The sequence below is a fragment of the Microtus oregoni genome, unplaced genomic scaffold (assembly GCF_018167655.1).
Source record: "Microtus oregoni isolate MIOR12 unplaced genomic scaffold, Mior012 000002F_ref0000024, whole genome shotgun sequence".
NCBI lineage: Eukaryota > Metazoa > Chordata > Mammalia > Rodentia > Cricetidae > Microtus > Microtus oregoni.
In genome coordinates, this window is record NW_024543061.1 from 69,029,985 (window position 1) to 69,043,292 (window position 13,308).

General features: G+C 42.9%; 1 long non-coding RNA gene across 1 annotated transcript in view; it reads right to left on the reverse strand.

Moving 5' to 3' along the window:
• Window positions 1-5,308: 5,308 nt before the first annotated feature.
• LOC121434325 overlaps window positions 5,309-13,308 on the reverse strand; it is a 28,584-nt gene continuing 20,584 nt past the window's right edge. The window contains exons 2-3 of the long non-coding RNA XR_005972415.1: window positions 6,890-7,072; window positions 5,309-5,554 (exon numbers count right to left, since the gene is read on the reverse strand). This is a non-coding gene — a long non-coding RNA (uncharacterized LOC121434325). The remainder of the gene's footprint in view (window positions 5,555-6,889; window positions 7,073-13,308) is intronic.

The window sequence follows — 13,308 nt, forward strand, 5'->3', positions numbered from 1 at the left end:
TGTTATGATGTGTGTTCTCTCACATATGCCCAGGAGTGGCATAGCTGAGTCACAAAAGGTCTGTTTGTAACTTTTAAAAGGTGTCTCAATACTGGGTTTATCAGTTTATACTCCCACCAACAGTGAATAAGTCTCCCTATTTCTGCAGAGTTCTGACATCTGCTGTGAGATTTCTTGATAATTGTCATTTTGAAAGCCTCTAACGAGAGCCAGCATACATTCATATGGATTTAGTGTATACATGACATGATACCAGGAAGGCCTCAATCAAAGTTTTGGTATCAAAAACTATTAGATCACGCCATGTTGTGCCATATTCAAATCCAGAGAAGCGAGGCATTTTCTCTATTTGGTCATTACAAAAGCAGGATGTGATGCAGGATCATAGGAAAGGAACGTGTAGAATTCCAGCCATCAGGAGGAGTCTTAGCAGGATAATGACTATGATTTGTTCAGGGTATGGTGTATTTAGTCCCTGCACTCAGGAGGCACAGCCAGGAATTCTGAAAGAAAGAGACCCCCATGCACTCCCTCATATGCATGTCCCAGCCTATAATGTACAGAATGATCAGCTCTGAGTGTGAGCATGTTGTACTATGTAGACAGGAGAACAAGGAAGAGTGATGTAAGGTGACAAGGAAGGACAGGATGCAGCAAGGGCCCATAAGCAATGAATAGGGCTATAAAATGCATTCAGATAAGTATAGTTCACAGAGTGAGATCCAGGCAAGGAAGGGGGACATAGAGAGATTCTGACTGCAAACTCAAAATACAAAAACAGACAAGCATATCCTTAGAGTCCTACATGAAGGTTCTTGATGGGAAACCACCATGCTAGGAGGAGTCTCTTAGTGATCAGTAATGAAAGCTACAGTCAAACACACACCTCACAGTGGAGAGTGAATGCTTAGCCAAAGAGATGAGACACAGAAATGTTTATTCATGATATGTATTTGCATTGTGTATATTTTAGTGAGAGAAAAAATCCCAGCCATTGTGAGCCCTGAAGCTGGGAATGATACCTGCCCAAGAGACTGGATTGCATTTGGAAGTAAATGTTTTTATTTGTCTGAAAACACAAGTACCTGGATATCTAGCCAGACCTCCTGCATGGTGCTGAAGGCTCATCTAACTCAAGTTGACAGTCTGGAGGAGCTGGTAAGAAAGGATTGAGAGTTGGTTTGTTGTTTGTTCCTGTGGAATATGTATTGCCTTGAGAGAGAGAGCTTAAAGCTGGAACATGAGGAAGGTTCCCACCCTAGGCATTGGGCACATGGGGTACATGTTAGCATGTGCCATTTGTGATGGTAACACATCTGACTGTAGCACTGAGACATTCCAAAGATATTCTCTCCTATAGTACTAATAGTCAACGTGCAAGGCCTAACATACATTTGAGAATCATGGTGGTCATACAAGTCTTTGTTTGAGCTGGCAGGTGTTGCAAACTTAAGGTGACAACTGTTAATAACTGTAATTACAGACTTAACAAGGGACTTTTACAGCCCCAGAGAAATGGGTAACTGTCAGTTTACTATGGTTTATGACAGGAAAATGCATTCACTGAGAACTGAGGGTGATTTAGGCTCTAAAGTTCCTGGCCCTCAGTTCAAACCTGCTGCCATCCGGAGAGGACACTGTAGGACAGAGACTCAAGGCTCATCTGAAACTGAGAGACACATGTCTTTGCTTTCTGTGTTTTTGACAGGATTTCCTGAATAGAACAAATGGGCATTCTGCTGCCTGGATTGGCCTGCACAGAGAGTCATCAGAGCATCCTTGGCTGTGGACAGACAACACTGAATATAACAACTTGTATGTTTTCAGAATGTTTTTCCTCCTACTGTGTTCATGTGCTGTGATTGTGTGAGTTGTGGTTGTGAAGGTGAAAGGCTGAGTCTTGTGAAGAGAACTGAACTGGAAAGGGAGAAACCCTTGGGCTGGAGGTGTGCCTTGGGTCTGGCTATGTGTTACATGGAGTCCCCAGTATCCACAACCTGGTAAATTTACATGTGTCAGGGTCACCTAGTGTTGTTTCACTCCAAATCTTTATCCTGATGATGGTATCTGGGGAAGATGCTGTCTGCTCTCAGCACTTGGAAATCTCTCCTTGCTGCTAACTGCCCTTGTGGGATGCAGACAGAACTGCTGATGGCCACTAAGGGCTCTGAATCCCCAGGAAGCCACTGCAGACCTGCTGGACAGGACTTGTCAGACAGCTGTGTGCACAGCTGCTCCTGTCACTGAAGCAGAGACTCCATGTGTATTGGGAACCTTCTCTAAAGTCTCATCATCAAGATTACCCAGGACAGTGTTTGGATGTGAGCATAGCCATTTTGAACAGACCCATTCTCTTGAACAGTGAATGTCTATCATTAAAGACCTTTAGAGTTTACTAAGTGCATTTTCTCCCCCTTTCATACATGTGAAAAGTACTTCAAGGTAGAATTGAAAACCCCCTTGCAATGCTACCCATGGCTGAATGAAGCTCATGTGCATATGGCAGAGAGCATCAGTCAAATGCTTTGTACACACAGTACAGGGTCCACCATGGAAGAGTGACAATGGTGTGGTCACCAAGTGGAACCCTGAGAATGCAAATGTCACTGGGTGTTACACTAGTGCTGGTGATTCCTCATGGCCTCTGCCTTTCTGTGATTTGTGCTATAAACAAGCAGTGGACATGAGTGAGATATCATTGCTGGGGGAATGCAGTAGCCGACTCTGCAGAAATTTTGTTTGTTTTTTGTTTTAGGACTCTCATCCGAGGAGTTGGAAACCATGCCTACCTGAGTGACAGAGGGATCAGCAGTAGCAGGGACTACATACCTAGGAGGTGGATTTGTAGCAAGCCCAAAGCTATACTTTAGTAGATTCACAGCTCGTGTAATGTGTCAAAGTCATCATGAGAGATCTGTAACATGTCATCTACAGTTACAACATTATTTTTTTTATCTTAAATAAATATCACAAGCAATTCGTATTCTGTGGTGACATCATTGGTGAAAATTATCACAAACGACTATACTTACGGGTACTTGGGAGAGTATGGGTGATTCTAAATTAAGTAAGTGTTTTGCTATGGGTTGGCCATATGAATTACAAACACATCAGTATTAGTGACCCCCACTTTTATGGCCAGACAATGAAATTTTTTTCATTAGCTTTTCCTTTGAATGACAGGTACTTTTAAAAATGAAGGGAGGAACTGGGCAGTGGTGGCAGATGCTTTTAATCCCAGTACTTGGGAGGCAGACACAGGTGCATTGCTGTGAGTTTGAGGCCAGCCTGGTCTAAAGAACATGTGCCAGGATGGGCTCCAAAGCTGCACACAGAAACCCTTTCTCAATACCCCCTCAAAACAAACAAACAAACAGTGACAGGATTGAGTCAAGATGGGTGAAACCCAGGGCTCCTGCAGAGGGCTAGAGGGAGACACAGGAGTGGAGTCTCTCCTGCACTCTCTCCCCACTGCCCTGGGAATCCTGCAGCAGGCTGCATCACAGGTCTGCAGTCACCAAGGAGGAGCCTCAGACCTGGGTGCCACAGCTGCTGCAACCCAAGCCAGAGCTGGAGTGAGGCCCTGCTGTTAGAAAGTCAGGGAAGAGTGGCAGAGAGAATGGCTCTATCTCCAGTAAATGTGCCTTGGAACATCTGTAACTTCTGTTATCAGAACCTTTTAAAAAATATTTTAAAATTGATTCAAAATGGTGACTCGTAGGGTGGGTTTTTCTTTCATTTTTGTTCTCAACCTGGAATCTCCACTGCTGTGCAGCTGCCCTCAGCCTGTAGGTGTGATGGTCATACCTAAAGTGCCTTCACTGAGGGCACAGAGATGTGCAGAGACCTGGAGCTCCAGTGGATTCTGCCCCCAGATACCCTGCCCATCCGAAAGATCCCCTTGTCTCTGGGCAACAAGAGCATATCCCAGACTGGTGTTAGTGATAGTGTACAATCACCTTGGCTCTGAGCAACATCAGTATGTCCGTAATGGAGACCTGTTCATTTTCTTGATTGGACCTCAAAAAACCTAACACTGGCAGGATGGTAAACAGCAGCCTGGATCTCTCACAGGCTCTGCCCTCTAATGAACCCCCATGACCAGCCTGTCTCTGAGGAATGGCGGGATTCCCAAGGAGAGTAGTGTATTTTCTGGTTTGAGCCATCTCAAAAGACTTCCATGGTGTGTGCTGCCACCACATGCCATGTTGCTGTACATGGTGCCTGCTACGGCTGCAGCTGTATTTGTTCTGTCTACCTCTACAGGCTGTGTGGAGGCCCCAAAATGTGAGCCTGTTTCCACCTTGTCTGATGGTTAGAGAGTTGTAGGTTGCTCAAAGTAGCTGACAAGCATATTTACATGTCCCAACACAGCATGTGATTACTTAATTGTTTTGACATTATGATAGCCCATACAAGTAGGTCCCATACAGGTGGTCAGGATATGCAAATGTTCTTCTGCTCCTTCTTTTATAACTATGAGGTCACCTGGGCAGTTGCTGTCTTCAGGATTCATGGTCTAAGGCAGCCTCACTGCTTAAACAACAAAATGCTAATGACTTGATGTCTCAAAGTGTTAAAGGAATTAACTGTTTGAGTTGTTCTTTCTATCAAGTATACAAAGTTTTTTGTTACATTCTCTCTCCCCCTCCCTACCCCCATTTGTATTGGGTATAAAAACTTATGGAAAAATAAATGTGGGTTATTTCAGTATTCACTGAAATACCCTCCTGGTACTTTTCTATGGCTTCTGTATTATTATTTTTCATGTGTCTTCATATTCTTATATTTCTAACCCCCATGCCCCTAAACTGGCAAGAGGTATTTTTGTCGAGGCTGCACCATGACAAATACCCATGGACCATGCTGTTTCTGGAGACCATATGGGTGTTCTTGGTCTGTGCATGGCTGTGTTGATGTTAGTGGTCTGTGCTGTCCCCTGAGGCCGTGTTACTGTCTGTAGACTGAGATGCTGCTGGGGGCCACGTAGATACCATGACTCCTGTTAGCACCAGGGGCTCTGTGGTCTTTTGTGGTCTTTGCTACAACTGGAGGCCATGCTGATGTTCATGGCTTTGGCCATGGTCTCTACTGCCTCTTCAAGCCATGTTGACATTCCTTGCCTGCGATGCCACCAGAGGCCATGCAATATTAATTATCTCATTTAGGAAAATAGCATTTTTCAGTGTTCTGTTCTTAGTTGATTTAGCATCCCCTCTTTTTTTCAATCCACTTTATTTCAGATAAACAGCATGACACTTTCTAAAATAAATGATTACTTACTCATTTTGAAATTAGTTTGCAATTAGCATTTTTAATTACCTTATAAACAGTACAAGTTAATCCCAGAGATTGGAGGAGAAAGATCACTGACCCAAATCTTCATGACCAAATTAATCAAAGCATGCTTTATTTATTTGTGTACATGGGGTGTCTCCCCCTAAGGTGAGGATTGAGTGGTAAGTATAGGTGGTGAGGGAGACAAGATTTTTATGAAGCTCAATGGTAGGGGGTGTAGTTGGAGGCCACTTGTTTGTTTCCTGACTGCCCAGACCTGAAATAATCACACAGAAAATATTATTACAACACTGCTTGGCCTATTAGCTCATGCTTCTTATTGGCTAGCTCTTATATCTTAAATGAACCCATTTCTAGCTGGGTAGTGGTGGCACACATCTTTAATCCCTGCACTCAAGAGACAGAGGCAGGTGGATCTCTGCGAGTTCAAGGCCAGCCTGTTTACAAGAGCTAGTTCCAGGACAGTTTCCAAAGCTGCATAGAAACCCTTTCTCAAAAAACAAAAACAAAAAAATTAACCCATTTTTATTAATCTGTGTATTGCCTCGTGGCTATGGTTTACCAGTAAGGTTCTGTCCAGTATGCAGCATCTGTCTCCATGTACTTTCTCCTCTATCTGTTTGGAATTTCTGCCTTGTCCTATTCAGCGCTGCAATAGGTCCAAAGCAGCTTCTTTATTAACCAATGGTATCACAGCATACAAGGGAGTTTCCCACATCAAGGGAGTTACCAAATGGTGAACTTGACAGACAAAAGTGGTGGTGTTACAGGTGCCGAACATAAGCTTACATATTAGTGCTAGACAGGTTCCTTAAACAAAAACATGGTTGCAAAGTAGGCATATTGAGGTAGTCATGAGCAACAGGGAGTCAAAAGGTAGTAATAATATGTAGCAAGACTAATAAAAACTGAGAGACAGACATTGTGGTTCTACCTGAAGATATGGAAAGCAAAGCAGCCAGTAACTAGCTCTTTCCTCTACCTCAGACTGAAATGGCAATCCCGCTTCTGGGAATCCTGAGAATGAGACAGAGCTGAGACCTGTCTTCTCCTGTTTATATTCCTCTCTAGTGCTGGGATTAAAGATTTGTACCACCACCGCCTGGCCTCTATGGCTGACTAGTACAGCTACTGGGATGGAAGGTGTGTGCCCACACTGCCTTGTCTGTATGGCTGAACAGTGTGGCTGCTTTACTCTGTGATCTTCAGACAAGCATTATTTATTAAAATACAAATGAAATATCACTACAGCCATGTAAACTTTTTAAAACAAAGGTAGGGTTGCAAGATGGTTAAAAACAATGTTTAGAAATTAAGACATGAATTCCATTCCTGGAACAGACAGTACAGAACCATTTGTACTTCAGGGCACAGGTGGGCATAGCCCAATCCATGAAAACAGAGGTTTAATCATAAACTTTTCTATAAGATGTCTTTTTAGCCTAAGATGGAGGCAGGCTGGTTCTTCCTATGCCTCATCGCATGTCTCAAATCCCTCTGCTATCTGTGATTCTATTTCTCTATGAGACAAAGAGCTTCATGTGATTCCTGAGTGGCTGTTCTACTCCAATGGGTGAAGGTAACCAGCCACCTGACAAGTGGGATCCAGTTATAAGTGGGCTTATTGGGGACAGCCTAGGATCGAGAGCAAAAATTCTTCTTCTCTAGTTTCAACTTCTGTCTTCCTGTAGCTGAGACTCGGCTCATAGATTAGTGCTGCAGAGACCGCCAAGGCTTCTGTGTGCTTGCTGAAGACAAAGCCATTACAGAGCTCCTGCAGGAGGAATAAATAGGTATGTATTTAATGCAATCAAACTGAAAGAGCAGAAAGGAGATTCACAGAGGAATCACAGAGAAGTTGATCATCATTAATGTTAGTTTGCCTAGCGGCTCGCTCTCTGTAGAAGAGGAGATGCTTGTAGCCTCTGTTATGTTAGTAACTCTATTGGAGTATGCCATACTTAAGTATAACTGAAAAAGAGGAAATGGACATGGAATAAATGACAAGTCCTGAGTCATAGTTTTTATTTGGTCAGTGAATGAAGTGAGGACATGACCATTTTCCTGTAGGTTTGAGGGGAAGGTTTTATTGTAGATATGAGGAAGAGCACCAGAGGCATCTTGAAGAGTCCACAGTGGGGAGAGAGAGGAGTAGACTAAACTTGGCCAGCAGATTCAACTTGGCCTTGAGAGAATAAAGAACAGAGGAGAGTGAGAGAGGAGGACCAAGAGAGGAGGATAAGGAGAGAACATGGCCAAAATTGCAGGGATAAATAGGAATGAGAGGCTGGGAAAGGGAATCTGATTAGCTGGAGTTTAGAGTAGGGCCAAGGAGAGAGGAGCTGAGAGGAGTCACAGGAACTGAGTGAGCCTGGAGACCAGCATGCATTGTGGGATGGTTGTAGCATGGAAGTCAGTCATTTGTCCGTGTGTGTGTGTGTGTGTGCATGTGTGTGTGTTTAGCTTTCTAGTCCACTCTTGATCTGGTAATTTGAATTCTGGTGAGTTACAGCAAGTAGCGGTAGACCATGCTTCTTATGACCCAGAACAAAGGAAACTCTAACAGCACAGCTCTCAATGTACACAGCTAAGGAATTTCCCTGTGGGGCTGGGGCCTGGGGTTTTCAGATCCAGTGTGGTTCAAAGGGATGGTGGGGAGGGGAGATGCAGTGGAGGCTGGACCCCAACTCCAGCAAGTGATATTACCTTGACCTAAAATGACAAATGTTTCATACTCTTTCTTATTTATGAATGTTAATTTTGAATATTTAGATTTGTGTCTTTAAAAAGAAGTAACCACAGATTGTAGGAAACTAGTAAGAGACATAAAGCAAGTATATTTTATGATTTCTCCTTGTATTCATTTATTAAATAAATCATTTTGTTATTACAGTCTCCTTAATAATAAAAAATTGAAACATGTCATAGACATGAGCTAAAAGGACATTACTGATATACTATTTAATACAGCATAAGAACCACAGATTTCTGTAGTCCTCAAAAGATATATGTTTAAGTACCAGTGAGATGCCTCAAAATTTAGGGCACATACTCTTTAGAAAAGTCAGTATATGATAAAAAAATTCCTGAAGGAAATTCCAGAAATAGCTCTATAGAAAATGCTATGTTCAAATTCTAATGCTACTTTATTAAGCAAAATTTAAAACATTGTTTCAAATAAAATAAAAATTTTATATTACATAATTTGGGAAATTTTAGGCAAGTTTTTCAATCTATAAACAACAAAATAGCTATGTAATTATGCTTTTGTATCAGGAATAAAACACAAAGTATTTTCATTCTTGAGGATCATGATGTTTGTAATTTACTTTTAAAAAGAAAATAGCAGTATGGATATTTATCTTATATATTTATCAATTGTATGTTAGATAAAAGGTTATCTTTGAAAATATAAACAAACTGTATTTAAATTTAAAAATGGAAATAAATGAACAAATGCAAAAAAAACAAAAAAGTAAAACAAAACAAAACAAAAACCATAAATACAATATTATTTGAATTATTGGAAAATGACAAGGGAGACAAATCTGGGCAGCCACTGTGGGTGTGTTGTGGGGGGAAAGAAACATGGAGAATAGAGGGAGAAAATCCTGTTAAGTCAAACACATCCATTCAACCAGGAGGAGCAACAAGGAGTCACATGACAGCAAGCAGCAAGGTGGGTCCAGAGAAGAAGTGAAAAAGTTTGGCTTTGTCCAGCATCCTAAAGTAGAGAATAAGAGCATGGAGAAGCTCAGATCTTCTGATTTAGCACTCAGAAAAGACAGCGAGCTTCACAGACTGCTTGGTGCAGCTCCACAGGTGACCACAGAGTGGAGTTCCAGGGAAGGAAAAGCACATTATCTCAGTAGAGAAAGACTGTCTCCTTTAGCCTCTTTAGCAGGGCTTTAGGTGGATCAGCCTTGCTGAGCAGTGGGCTCTTGGCCAGGTGAGTGACAGGCCCAGCAGGACTTTCTCTTTGCCTGCTTGCTTTCCTCATTCCTACAGTGGCATTAGAGCAACGTTTCTCAACCTGTGGATCTCTGATGACGCAAGTCACAAAACAATCCCACACCAGTTTGGAACTGTGAATAATAAATGGGTTATTTATTTAAGGGGAAAACTTACAGATTACTGTACTAGACTACAGTCCTCTGTGTGAACAGGAACAGAGTCTAGCAACTGCTGGAGCTGGAAGCAAGAGAGCTGGTACACCTTTAAGGTTGATTTTTATAGTATAAGAGACCATGCCGAAGCGGTCTGGTATCTTAAAGGCTATTGGCTGAAGTAGCTGAATGTGTTCCAAAAGCAGGTCACTACTCTTTTGGGGGTCGCATATCGGATATCCTGATTATCAGATATTTTACATTATATTCATAACAGTAGCAAAATACAGTTACAAAGTAGCAATGCAATTCATTTTATGGTTAGGTGTAAACACACCATGAAAAAATGTATTAAAGGCTCACAGCCTTAGGAAGGTAGAGAACCACTGCATTAGAGCCTACTTTGGGATTCCAGCATCTCCAGAAGACCATCTGAGACATCCAGTCTCATAGATTGAGCAACTTCTGGATTCTTGGATTTTGTGTTCATAGGCAGCCATTGTTGGACTAGCTGGATCACAGCCTGCACGTCATTCTAATAAATACTCTTCCAATAGTCAGAGAAGATTCATTCTAGAATTTTCTGCTCTAGAGAACCCTGACAAATACAGTGACATATGGTGACAAGGAAGGACAAGATACGGGTAAACGACCTGTGAATCATGAAAAAGGTTATGAAGAAAATGGTTTTTCTGGTGTCAGCTCTGTCATACATTTTTTTTATTTAGCAGTGAATAAATTCATAAACATGCAATTGACAGTGAAATTCTAAAACCATAACCAAAGCTCCATGACTTCAGAATGCCTGTTCCAACTCTGTGGAAGTACAATGAGACACCTAGGTTTTGGGACTTGTTAAGTGTTTGAGGCTAGTAGAATATGCCAAATTTGTGGCTTTTGTCTTTAAAAGTCCCTGCTCACTCAGCTCGTGGATCATTCTAGAATTACATTCCCAAATCTGTGTGGCTCAATAAGCACTTCAAGTTTCTAAAGTGCTCACCCTGGCCTCCTTGTCTGGGCTGAGGGTATCCCGTTTACAACAGGATGACGGGTCTCTGACCTCCAACCTGGGCTCCTTGGCATCTACAGTTCTGAAAGTGGTCAGTGCAGTCCAACACCAGACCTAGGAGATACTGAATGGAAGACATTGTGTTCAAGGTCAGAAAAGCCGTGCGGGGGTCACAGATTTCACCTTGGACACAAAGGTGTGAGTTCAGTCCCTCACTGGATGGGCTACTGCATAAAGGGCTGTGTTTCTGGCTTTAACCAGCACTTCCCTGTGAGAAGGGCAAAGCCCTCCCTGTAGACACAGTTGCTATTCACTTGCCATAGCTCATGTCTATGGACCTTCTATAGAGAGAGGGGGCTCCTCATCTCACACTGGGCATAAATAAATCCATAAAACAACAACAACAACAAAAATATCCTGGCCATGTAAGATGCCAAGAGAGGTAGCCATTGTGTAGTGTAGAAGCCCTCAAAAGGGAATCCACAAAGAGTCAGGACACAAAGCAGCAAATATGGCTGCCCTGAAATTGGCTCTAGAAGCAGAGAGGCCTCTTTAGTGCTTAGTTACCCTGCCTTACACTTTATTTTTTATTTTGTTTTTCAAGACAGGGTTTCTCTGTGTAACAGCCCTGGCCATCCTGGAACTAGCTCTTTTAGACCTGGCTGTCCTTGAACTCACAAATATCTGCCTGTCTCTGCCTCCCTAGTTTTGGGATTAAAGGCAATCACCACCATGGCCTGGCTTCCTTCTTGCACTTTAACTGTTCTAGAGCCCAATCTATGTACAAAGAAACTAAGTTGAAGAAAAGATAGTCAGCAGAAGACAAGTGGGCGGTTGTTTCTGCCGAATGAGGGACCTATACTTCCTGCCTTCATCAGAAGACAGATGGTCACTAAACTGCACCAGGCCACCAATCTGCAGGCAACTGTAACTGCTGAATGACTCATGTCCAGATATCATTACCAGATTGCAGTCTCCCGTCTCCCTGAGATCTAACAATGGCCTGGTCTTTCTGGCCAAAGCTTTCCTAAATCTGTATAAGGTACCAAATGTTGATTGGAAACCACATTGTACATACAGTACACGAAACTCAGAGAAGACAGGAAGGATAAATAGAAAGGAAACATGATTTAGGTAAGTCCTTGAGACTGGTGAATACTGGACCAATCTTCTGACTTTTGCTCTCCTAAGAGAGAGATGCATCCCGTATGAAGAAGCTCCTAAGACAGAAATGACTAATCATTCCTTCCCTCTGTCCATCCTTGTCCTGCAATAGTCACAGGGACCAATCATCAGACTGTTTGTGAGGCTGCATGTTTGCCTGGTACCTGCACACAAGTTCCAGCCTGGCAACCTTGTGTGGTGGGTAAAGAGATCCTGACAGGGAGCCTTGAGCAAGTATGGAAAGTCCCATACCCTGTGGTCCTCACACTGCTACAGCATCACTGGTGTTCCCTGTGCACACAGCACACCAGCATAGGTAGACTACATATCTTAAGGACATAGGAGCCATCAGCAGGTCCTCTGATTTACTAAGGAAAAGACTGACATGCGTCATATAATTACAGTTGTTCTATTCTCTCTGTTTTGCCACCAGTGAAAAAGACCCCAACCATCCATAAGCCAGGAACTTCTTTGTGGAGATTAAGGATTGCTGGAACCAGGAAGCTCATAGCCAGCCTATCTACTAAGACCCAACCGCCCACCTTTCATGTAGATTTTTGTAAAATATGGCACCTAGATGCTATTGGGGGATGGTTTGTTTGATCATGGAGAGGAGAAAAACCCCTGGGACTGTGTGTCCACTGGTGAAGAAAAAGAGCCATGTACTCTACGTCCCTGCCTCCGTCCTTCAGCCCCAGGTGGCCACAAACACAACAAGCATCTTGCTTGATGTATCCTGGGAGCACACCAATCCCTTCATAGTCTCAGAAAGAAACTTTTGTGGAATATTATTTTAGCTAGGCAAAGATGTATTAATTTTGTTTATGCTACATTTTTTTAACTATGGAATGATATATTGTATTTGTTTCACATTGCCTGCCTATGGCACCTGATTGTTCTAAGAAAGCTGAACGGACATTAGCTAGGGCGAGAAAGAATAGGCAGGGCTGAGCTGTAGAGAGAATAGGAGGAGGTTTAGGCTGAAAAGACAGAAGAAAGAATAAAAAGACGAAGATGAGAGAATAAGATACAATGCCAGGGCAAGAAGCCAAGCAACCTCCATCCAGTCAGAAGTAGTGAAAGTTATAAAGAATGAAAAGGTTGAAAAGCCTCAGGGCAAAAGGTATATAAGAAAACATGTGAATATATGTTAAAATAGCTAGCCATGAAAGAGACTAAGCTAAGCCAAGCAGATATAAGTAATAAAAAGACTTGGTGTCATGATGCATATAGTGAGGGGATTAGATTATGAGGGCATAGCCTCCACCAATGGATTAATCCACACATGGCTTCATAATTCTATAGCCTTGCTGTGAGGTGAGGGCAGGTTTCTCAGATGAGACTTAGCTGTTGGATGATTGTGGAGCCATGTCTGTCTTATCCTCAGTTCCACTGCTGTCACTCCACTGGGCAAGGACCACAAGTGTTCACACATTAGTGTTCCTATTGTGATCTCTTCCCAGCCTTACCTGGCCTCTCCTGGAGTCCAGCACTTAGAAGTCAGTGATAAGTGTCCCAGTGTCATGACCCCCGCAGTTTCCCGAGGATTGAGTTTTGAGACCTGTGATTGACCCCTGTGGAAGGCCACCCCAGTGTGCAGCCTTCCTCTGAGCACTGATGTCCTGCTGTGAATGCTGGGTGCCAGCGCAGAGGAAGAGGAAGTGCACAGTGCTGCAGGCATGGGCTGTGGGGCAGAGAGAAAGGAGTAGTCCTGGCCTTGGAGCCTGTAGG